Source organism: Mesoplodon mirus (genome assembly GCF_964341445.2).
Source record: "Mesoplodon mirus genome assembly, chromosome: 3".
Classification (NCBI taxonomy): Eukaryota; Metazoa; Chordata; class Mammalia; order Artiodactyla; family Ziphiidae; genus Mesoplodon; species Mesoplodon mirus.
This window is the reverse complement of record NC_138978.1, coordinates 115,529,521-115,541,014: the sequence shown is the minus strand read 5'-3', so window position 1 is coordinate 115,541,014 and position 11,494 is coordinate 115,529,521. Positions and strand designations below refer to the sequence as shown.

The following is an 11,494-nucleotide window of genomic DNA, read 5'->3' as shown; positions in this document are numbered from 1 at the left end:
CATAATAAAATAAACATGAATTATGGAAGCTCAGGAATGAGTCATTCTTAATCGATTTTAGATGTGGTTTCATTGAAAATAGCTTTGAAAAATCTCAGTGAGCAGAGAAGACTAGGGATTGGGGTGGATGAGGGATTGGAGAGATTTGGGTTGGGGGTGAGGAGTAGGGTTAGGGGAGGGAGGGTGGCATATCAGGCTGAAGGTTCTGGGTGAACAAAGGCACCAAGAGAGCTGTGTGTGTGAATGGTAAGGGCTGCAGTGGCTCTAAATAGAGGGTGCAAACACATATACATGGTAGAGCTGAGGACAGAATGTAGGTTGGAGGTGAGTCCTGGAAGACCTTGAAAGCCTCTCATGTCCCTAGAAGTTCATATTTTATTTTATAGACACTCAGGCATTTAGTGGGCATCAAATATTTTTTTAGTAGGAGAAAGACACTATCAGATCTATATTTTAGCGATATTCCTCTGGTAGTGGTGTAAAGAACAAATAACAGATGAAGAACAAAATGGAGATGCAAGAAATTGGAAAATCAACATTTAGGAGACACCGCACATACTCTATTTCTTCTCAAAGAAAGAATACATAAAGAAAGAATGACTCTTGAACTTTTTTGAAGCTTGGGTATGGGTTTGGCAGATTGGGAGATGTAAAATGGCATTCAGACACAAAGAACAGTATACTGAAATGTGTAGGCATGAGAGACCACATTCGATAATCTGCAAGTAGTTTTTGTTGAGCTTTGTAAGGACCAAAGACAAGCTTGAGAGATGTCTGACTTCCAACTAGGCAAATTTACACATTTCTATTATTTTGATTTTTTTTTGTCTTTCTGCCTAAAGAACATCCCTTAGAACTTCCTTTTGTATGGATATGTGGGCAACAAATTTATTTCATTCCTGTATGTATTTGGGTTTATTTCTAGATTTTCTATTCTGGTACATCAATATGTATATCTATCCTTGGCCAGTATCACACGTTTATAATGTTTTAATATCTAGTCAGGTTACTCTCTTTTTTTAGATTTTTTCCTGAAGATTCTTGCTTTTTATTTTTTCCATGTGATCTATTGAATTAGCTTGTCAAGTTGTCTAAAATTCTGCTGGTATTTTTATTTGGATGACATTAAATTTATATCTTTAATTAGGGAAAATTGACCTCTTTATACTATTGAACCTTCCTATCTAAGAATAAGAGGTGCCTTTATATTTTGTCAAGTATTCTTTTGTGCCCTTCTTATAGATATTGCCCATTTCTTGCTAACCTCTTTTCTAAGGAGTTTATCTTTTATTATTTTTGCAGTTTAAATGGGGTCTTTTCCAATATAATTTCTAATTGGATGTATATTTGAAAGCTATTGGTTTCTATTATATTAGTTTTTGTACTCAGCTACCTTACCTTGAATTCTCTTTTGGTTTATACATTTCTCAGTTGATTCTTTTGATTTTTTTTTTTTTGAGTATGTAAGCATATCATCCACAGAGGTAAATTTTACCTTTTTCTTTCTCATTTTTACCTCTAATTTCTTTCTTTTCTGTTTGCATTATGTAATATCTCCAAAATGATGCTAAGTGATAGAATTGATAGGTCTTGACTTAGAAATATGATTATTTTTTATAGATGCATGAAATTCCCTTATAAAAATGTATATAATTTATTTAAACTCCAATAAATGAACATCTATATTGTTTCCAGTGTTCTCAGTTACAAATTATACTGTAATTAATGATTGATATTTTGACACAAAGAAGTTGTAAAATTACCATAAATCAAATCTGTTATTACATATTTTTTATTTCTTTCATAATAACAACATTAGCTAACATTTATTGAGCTTAACTATGCAGCCCATACTGTGTTAAATGCTTTACGTATCCTTATTATTGCCATTTTACAGATATCAAATAGCTTCCCCAAGGTAACCTAGCTAGTAACAGGCTGAGCCAGGAAGCAGACCAGGTCTTTTTTGTTTTTCTCTCTCCTTTTATATATTTTATTATTTATTTTTATTTTTAACTTGGTTATAGAATATTTTAAACATATATATGAAAGGTGAGAGAGAGTAGTAGAGTGAAGTGCCACATACCCATCATCCAGTGTTAACAGTTATCAACATTTTCCAGTCTTGTTTCATCTATCCCTCCTCATTTTTTTTCAGTATTTTAAAGCAAATGCCAGATATTACTTTACTCATATAATGAGGGATCATGTGTAATCCCTCATTATACATCTCTGAGTGAGAAATTTTTTAATATAACCACCATGCCATTAGCACATCCAACAAAATTAATAATTATTTCTCAATATCATTTAATATTTAGTCCATTTAAAAGCCTCTCCAATTGTTTAAGGTGTCTTTTTACTGTTCGTTTACTCAAATTAGTATCCAAACAGTTTTACATATCGCATTTAGTTGTTAAGTCTACTGTATTCTTTGACAGTCACCTCCTCACCCTACACTCCCCCCAGACACACATACTTTTTTTTCCCTTGTAATTGATTTTATAGAGAAGCCAAGTCCTTTGTCCAGTAGACTCTCTTATGCTCTGGATTTGGCCGATTGCTTGCTCTTTCTGAATCCAAGGTCCTAGTGCTCTTAGCTACCACAATATACTCTATTTCTCATTATCCTTCATAGATGTTGTGAGGAGTAAATGAAAACTTACAAGTGACAGCCCAGTAACTTTTTTAAATTTAATTTTCTTTATTTAGTTTTGGCTGCTTTGGGTCTTCCTTGCTGCACGTGGGCTTTCTCTAGTGGTCTGCGGGCTTCTCATTGCTGTGGCTTCTCTTGTTGCAGAGCATGGGCTCTAGGCACACGGACTTCAGTAGTTGTGGCACACGGGCTCAGTAGTTGTGGCTTTTAGGCTCTAGAGCGCAGGCTCAGTAGTTGTGGTGTACGGGCTTTGTTGCTCTGCAGCACGTGGGATCTTCCCGGACCAGGGGTTGAACCCGTGTCCCCTGCACTGCAGCCGGATTCTTAAGCACTGCACCACCAGGAAAGTCCAGCCCATTAACTTTTAGTGGCATAGGTATTATAATACTCCTGGGCAATTTTATTTTTTTACAGTACATATCCTTTTTGCTGAACCTTCAGGCTCTAATGCCCTTGAAAAGCCTTTATGAGTCAATGACAGCCTTCATAATACTTACAAACTAAGTTTGTCCACGGACTTCAGGAATCTAATTCTTCACCTCTGGACATTTATAGCCTAAGGTCTGCTTTCCTGTGTCGACATAAAGAAAAACACACAAGGTAAAAGTTGTGAGTTAAGTTTTATTCAGGGAACTTACTGAGGACTATAGCCTGGGAAATAGCCTCTCAGTAGCTCTGAGGGGACTGCTCCAAAGAGCTAGGGGGAGGAGCCAATATGTATATGATTTTTTTTGGCTGGAAAATACATGTAGTCAAGCATACATCTTGGTAAAAGATTACTGCAAATCACAAAGAACAGATTTCTCAAGTTAATTATTTTAGTGCTTTTCTATACATGGAAGATGAAAGAATCTGGGGACATTGAAGTTCTTCCTTAGGTATGCATCTTAACTCTCTGTTAAGCACAGAATGTTTCATCCTATTTTTCCCATCCTGGATTCCCCTCAGGGAGCACTGTTGGTGGGAAAGCCACTGCACTGGGTTACCATTTAACCCTTTGTGTAATGGGATAATGAGCGACACTCTTTGTTCTTTTTGTTTACACCTGAGACTCTACATGTGGATTTAACAGAGCAAAGATGCTGTGCTTTTGTAGATAACAGAAAATTCTAAGGAATTAACTGAAAAATTATTAGAACTAATAAATGAGCTCAGCAAAGTTGCAGGGTACAAGATCACTATACAAAAATCAATTTGATCTCTATACAGTAGCAGAACAAACTGAAAATGAAATTAAGGCAATTCCATTTACTATAGCATCAAAAGGAATAAAATACTTAGGAACAAATTTGAAGAAGTGCAACAAACTTCAGTTATAAAATAAATAAGTCATGGGTGATCTCAGAGAGGCAGCAGTGAGTGGTGGCGCAAAGTGAGAACTTAATTCCCTGCCCAGGAATTGAACCTGGGTAGCCTGGATGAAAACGGGGAATCCTAGCCACCAGACCAGCAAGGGCTAGAGGCTAGAAGCTATTTTTCTCTGGCTCTTGCCCCCAGTGAAAAATGCATTTCTCACGGAGGTAAAAAAACTGTAAAAACAGGTGCAAAGTTTATTATTAGAGACATAGCACAACAACAAGTGGGAGAGAACACAGAGAAACAGTTTGTTTAGTTAAGATAGAAGCAAGGCAGAGATACACACCCGGAGAGAAAGGGTGTGGGCATCCTCCCTAATGAGGAGGAGCGCAGTAAAGAGGCTATTATGTCATTTATATAGGGCAGTTCTTCGGGGTCTTTGTCTTCCTTCTGGCCAATCATCTTGTTTTTGTCTCCCCTGGCTTATTTGTTTCAGGACCCTCGCCCTAGGTGCACACATACCTCTCAGCCTAGATGGATCTCGATGAAAAGGCATCTGGGAGAAGCAAGACTCATTATGGCCTGGCGTTGTCCCCGGACTTTTGACCCCCCAAGGAGCCTTTCTGCACATGTATAATGTCTCCCTTGCCCCAACGAGAGGGGGGAAGCTGAGACTTTTGATCCTTTACTCAAGCGAGGTTTTGCCCCTCTTTGTTAGTGCCATGACTGTTATCTTAAGGTGTCCACAAGAGACAAAGCCTGGCTATTTACCCTGTTTCTGTTGTTACTTCCATTTTGGAGGGCAAACAGGAGGCTGATTGTAAATGCCTAACCTGGAGCCCACCTACCTCCTGTCTCAGGAAATGCAAACAGGAGGCTAGTTGTGAGTGTCCAACCTGAAGCTTGTCTTTTTCTCGCCCCAAGAAATGTAAATAGGCGGCCAGTTGTAAATGTCTAATCTGGAGCCCATCTATCTCCTGCCTCATGGGGATGTAATGTACAGGATGACAACTATAGTTAATAATACTGTATTGCATATTTGGAAGTTGCTAAGGAAGTAGATCTTAAAAGTTTTCATCACTAGAAAAAAAATTCTGAAACTGTGTGTGGTGATGGATGTTAACTAGATTTATTGTGGTAATAATTTTGCAATCCATACAGATGTTGAATCATTACTTTGTACACCTGAAACTAATGTAATGTTGTATGTCAATTATACCTCAATAAAAAAAAAGAAAAAAAAGAAGCGCAAAACTTATACTCTGAAAACTACAAAACACTGTTGGAAAGAAATTCATAAGACCTAAAAAAATGGAAAGACATTGCATGTTCATGGACTACAAGATAATATTAAAATGTCGGGCCTCCCTGGTGGCGCAGTGGTTGAGAGTCCGCCTGCCGATGCAGGGGATACGGGTTCGTGCCCCGGTCCGGGAGGATCCCATATGCCGCGGAGCGGCTGGGCCCGTGAGCCATGGCCGCTGAGCCTGCGCATCCGGAGCCTGTGCTCCGCAACGGGAGAGGCCACAACAGTGAGAGGCCCGCGTACCGCAAAAAAAAAAAAAAAAAAAGATAATATTAAAATGTCAATACTCTGCCAAATTGATCTATAGGTTCAAAACAATCCCTATCAAAATCCTAGCTGGCTTCGCTCTCGTGGTTCCTCTGGGGAAATAAGGATGAAGCAGGGAGTGGGGCGATTGCGCAGGCGGCGGATCCAGCCGTGGCTTCTGCCACCGCTGCCACCACCATCTCTGTGCTTGTGGCGTGGGAAAGGAGGTGTGAATCCCGGGCGCGAGGCAGCGGCTGCGCTGCTGCTGCAGGGTCAGCGGTGGGAAGGCGATGGCGGATACAGATATACTCAACATCGACAGCATCATCCAAAGGCTGCTGAAAGTGAGAGGGTCCAAGCCTGGTAAGAATATGTAGCTACAGGAGAATGAAGTCAGAGGACTGTGCTTAAAGTCTGGAGAGGTCTTTCTCAGTCAGCCTATCCTACTAGAACTTGAAGCACCACTCAGAATATGTGGTGATATCCATGGGCAATACTATGAGTTGCTTCACCTTTTTGAGTATGGTGGTTTCCCGCCAGAAAGCAATTACCTGTTTCCTGGGGACTATGTGGACAGGGGAAAGTCTCATTGGAGACTATCTGCCTCTTACTGGCTTACAAAATCAAATATTCCGAGAATTTTTTCTTCTTAGAGGAAACCATGAATGTGCCAGCATCAATAGAATTTATGGATTTTATGATGAATGTAAAAGAAGATATAATATTAAACTATGGAAAACTTTCACAGACTGCTTTAACTGTTTATGGATAGCAGCCTTGGTGCATGAGAAAATATTCTGCTGTCATGGAGGTTTATCACCAGATCTTCAATCTATGGAGCAGATTCAGAGAATTATTCGACCAACTGAGGTACCAGATCAAGGTCTTCCTTGTGATCTTTTGTGGTCTGATGCCGATAAAGGTGTCTTAGGCTGGGGTGAAAATGACAGAGGAGTGTTCTTCACATTTGGTGCAGAAGTGGTTGCAAAATTTCTCCATAAGCGTGATTTAGATCTTACATGTAGAGCCCATTTGGTGGTTGAAGGTGGATATGAATTTTTTGTAAAGAGGCAGTTGGTCACTCTGTTTTCTGCACCCAGTTATTGTGGAGAGTTTGACGATGCGGGTGCCATGATGAGTGTGGTTGAAACACTAATGTGTTCTTTTCAGATTTTAAAGCCTGCAGAGAAAAAGAAGCCGGATGCCACAAGACCCGTAACACCTCCAAGAGGTATGATCACAAAGCAAGCAAAGAAGTAGATGTCATTTTGACACTCTTTGTTGGGACTTATAACATATAGTATATAACCTTCTTTTTTTTTTTTTTTTTTTGTGGTACGCGGGCCTCTCACTGTTGTGGCCTCTCCCGCTGCGGAGCACAGGCTCCAGACGCGCAGGCCCAGCGGCCATGGCTCATGGGCCCAGCCGCTCCGCGGCATGTGGGATCCTCCCAAACCGGGGCACGAACCCGTGTCCCCTGCATCAGCAGGCGGACCGCCAACCACTGCGCCACCAGGGAAGCCCTAACCTTCATTTTTAAAACTGTAATGTGTGTTGGTCAGCTTGCTCAAATAGTGTTTGTGGTCCCGCCCCCTTCCATTTTTGACTTAATAAATGGTATTTGCTGGTTATAATAGCAAATGACTCTCCACTCCCAAGGAAAAATGTTTTGTTTTGTTTAGTTCTCTGTTCCTTTTGCAAACAACTTTAATGAAGGTGTTAAAGCTGTACACCCCAGGACAGTTTATCCTGTCTAAGGGGTGAGTGTACAACTGATCTTTTTTTAATTCAGTACAGTCCATGAATAATGTAAATGCTCATTTTCTTTAGGATATAAAGAGAGCCCTAGGGTGCCCAGTCTGTACCTGTTATTGTCATAAAATGCATACTATTGGATAAAAAAAAATCCTGGCTGGCTTCTTTGTAGAAATTGACATGCTGACCCTAAAATTCATATGAACATTAAAGGGATCCAGAATAGCCAAAACAATCTTGAAAAAGAATAGAGTTGAAAGAATAAAGTTCTTGAAAAAGAATATACTTCCCAATTTCAAAACTTACTACAAACCAACAGTAGTAACCAAGACCGTGTATTACTGCCATAAGGATAGATTTATAGATCAATGGAATAGAATTAAGAATACAGAAATAAACTCTTTTATTTATGTTCAGTTGAGTTTCAACAAGGGTGCCAAGATAATTTGACAGGGAAAAGAATAGTCTTTTCAACAAATGGTGCTGGGACAGCTGGATGACAACATGTAAAAGAATGAAGTTGGAATGGTACCTCACACCATATATAAAAATTAATTCAAAATGGTTTAAAAAAACTAAATATAAGAGTTAAAACTATAAAACTCTTAGGAAAAAACATAGATCTTGTCTTAGACATGCCACCACAAGTACAAGCAACCACAAAATAAATTGGACTTCATCAAAATTTAGAACTTTTGTGCATTAAAGTGTCTCAAGTGAGACACTTAAAGTGACTCAAGAGAGTCAAAAGACAGCCCACAAAATAAGAGAAAATGTCTGCAAATCATATATCTGATTTTAAAAGTAATATCCAGAATATATAAAGAGCTACAACTCAAAAAACCCAATGCAAAAATGGGCAAAGGATTTGAACAGACTTTTCTCCAAAGATGGACAAATAGTCAATAAGCACGTGAAATTATGCTCATCACTATCCTTTAGAGAAATGCAAATCAAAACCACGATGAGATATCACTTCACACCCATTATGGTGGCTATTACAAAAAAAGCAAATAATAGCAAGTGTGGGAAGGATGTGGAAAAATTGGAACTCTGGTACATTGCTGGTGGGAACATAAAGTGGTGCAACTGTTGTGGTTTTGAAGGTTCCCCAAAAAGTTAAACATAGAATTAACTTTTTTTTTTTTTTTTTGCCATGCTGCTGGGCTTGTGGGATCCAATTCTCCAACCAGGGATTGAACCCCGGCCTTTGGCAGGAGAGCATGGTGTCCTAATCAATGGACCGCCCGGGAATTCCCTATAAAATTACAATATTGATCTAGCAATTTCACTCCTAGATATACATCAAAAAGTATTGAAAACATGGACTCAGACAGATACTTGTACACCAATGTTCTTAGCAGCATAATTCACAATAGCCAAAAGGTAGAAACAATCAAAGTGTTCATCACCAGATGAATGGATTAACAAAATGTGCTATATACACACAATGGAATATTATTCAGCCTTAAAAAGGAATGAAGTGTTGTTACATACTACAACATGGAAAAACAGTGCAAACATAAGTGAAATAAGCCAAACACAAAAGGACAAATGATTCCACTTACATGAGGCATTTAAAATAGACTAATTCACAGAGACAGAAAGTAGAATAGACTAGAGGTATTACCAGGAGCTGGGGGCGGTGGGCAAAATGGGGAGTTATTTTTTAAAGGGTGTAAATTTTCTGTTTGGAATAATGAACAATTTCTAAATGAGGGAGGTTATGAGTATGTGGGGTCGAAGAGTATATTGGAACTCTTTGTACTTTCAGCTCAATTTTGCTGTGAACCTAGAACTATTCTAAAAAATAAAGTCTATTTAAAAAAAAAAAGAAGTTCTGGAAATAGACTGTGGCAATAATTATACAATATTATGAATGTACTTAATGCCACTTAATTGTATACATAAAAATAGCTAAAAAGGGGGCTTCCCTAGTGGCACAGTGGTTGAGAGTCTGCCTGCCGATGCAGGGGACACGGGTTCGTGCCCCGGTCTGGGAAGATCCCACATGCCGTGGAGCGGCTAGGCCCATGAGCCATGGCCGCTGAGCCTGCGGGTCTGGAGCCTGTGCTCCACAACGGGAGAGACCACAACAGTGAGAGGCCCGTGTACCACACACACACACAAAAAAAGTTCATACCTACATTAAAAAGTGCTTACCAAAGTCCCCTCCCCAGTGAGACAGCCCAGGGCCTTATCTGGTTACTGTGTTCAGCTGATATATATAGTCTTCCTCGTAAAGTTTGGATATGGCCCCTTGAGGTCTGGCAACCTAAAACTTAAGTTATCTATATCTAAGCTATGTTAAAAATGATGGAGAAGAAGAAATAGTATAACTACAGTGAAAGTCTAATTCTGGAAAGAGGAGAATGGATGAAAAAATAGTACACAGTTATCATTGATCCATAGCATACATTATACCAACTAGGCAGGAATACGGAAGCCTCCCTCCCTGGGGTTGGAGTGAGTTTCTTGGCCAGCCAACTGGGAACCTCCAAATTTGTTCTCTGTGGGAATCTTCCTTATTGCCACCATGGCCCCTGTTTTTTCCTGCTAGATAGATGGTCTTGCTTGTCCTTATTCTCCATGGCTATGCCAGAGGTTGGCATAGGGTAAATGCCTTTTCTGGAGAAGGACTACTCAACTTTAGCTGTGGTACAAGTTGGGAGCCTAGAAAGGCAATAGACTGTTAGGCTTAGGGATTCTTTGGCACTACAGTTTCTATGACAGCTCAGTAGCCTTTGGTTTAATTCCTTCTTCTAGTTCCCACAGCCAAAGATTTTTTTCCTAGTCATTGTAGCCAGAAGAATACAAAGCTCTGATGGACTAGCCTTGGGACCTACACATACCACTGGAACTAGGGGATAATGTTGCTTCTCTCTTAATCCCATGAGTGTGTGTGGGGGGGAGTTCCCCATTTTAAAATCAGGATGCTATTGCCACAAGAAGGGGAAATGGAGGCTAGGTGGCAAATAATATACACTTAAAGACATGCTTTAGCTCAAGTGTTCTCCACCTCTATAGAGAAGACTGATGTTCACATTTGTGACACATTTCCATGGGTATACTCACAAAATAATGTCAGTCTCTGGTAGCTATCTATAAACCCCCCTATCCTCTCCCAGAAAGCATACTGGAATGTACTTATATCAAAGTGATGTTATTACAGAGATAACCTTAATCTACTCTAATTTTTAAATGTGTCACTTGCAAATTTTGGCACTTTATTACTACTAACAAATTTCTTGTGACTTACCTTGTGTCACCTTGTTTTGACACAAGTGTGTCACAATTGTTATACATTTGTTGGGGGAAGGGTCTTATCTGTGACACCCCAGTACTCCTGAGTTATGTCTTGTTTTGATCTCTTAGTAAAATTAACCTTCCTTCTTTGAGCACACATTGCCACGTGACAGAGAGAGGCACCCAGGATAATGGGGGATGTCTACTGGGATCAGATATTTCCAGAATAATGCACCAAGCAGATAATCTATACAGAAAGTATTAGAAATATTGTATGTTTTCAATTAAAACATTCCTATCTTTCCCAATGATTCAAGAATCCTATTTTCTTTCTTCAGAAAATGTAAACTAGATAATTAATTAATTTTCTAGTCTCCTATACTCTATTAAGGGTGTCCTTCATCTCGCCTTTATGTACCTCTTGGGCAAAAGGGTCAGTAACAAGTGAGCTATCTTAACTATAGAAATAATGTACGTTATTAAATTCCCAGCATAAAGTTAGTCACTTGGGTAAATTAACAGAGAGTAAAACTAGCATCAGTGTCATCCTAAAATTCAGAGTCCTTTTCTTTAAGACCAAGTAAGATAGTTCCTCAAAGAAACTTGAAGCAGCTAACTTTCAGGGTGCATAAGCCTGAGAGATGGTGACTTTAAAACCTGGAGAAGGGGGATTTCCCTGGTGGTGCAGTGGTTAAGAATCTGCCTGCCAGTGCAAGGGACACGGGTTCAAGCCCTGGTCCAGGAAGATCCTACATGCCGCGTAGTAACTAAGCCCGTGAGCCACAACTACTGAGCCCACAGGCCACAAGTACTGAAGCCTGCACGCCTAGAGCCCATGTTCCCAACAAAAGAAGCCACCGCAATGAGAAGCCCGCACACCGCAAGGAAGAGTAGCCCCCCGCTCACCATAACCAAAGAAAGCCTGAGCACAGCAACGGAGACCCAATGCAGCCAAAAATAAAAATAAATAATAAAAATATAAAAAAACA

The 11,494-nt window shown here is 39.6% G+C and overlaps 1 pseudogene across 1 annotated transcript; it reads left to right on the top strand.

Annotated features, from left to right (window-relative positions):
• The first annotated feature begins 5,682 nt into the window (after nt 1–5,682).
• Nucleotides 5,683–7,272, top strand: LOC309801121 (serine/threonine-protein phosphatase PP1-gamma catalytic subunit-like; annotated as a pseudogene). Its single transcript has one exon. The product of its transcript is annotated as a serine/threonine-protein phosphatase PP1-gamma catalytic subunit-like (transcript).
• Nucleotides 7,273–11,494: the final 4,222 nt, after the last annotated feature.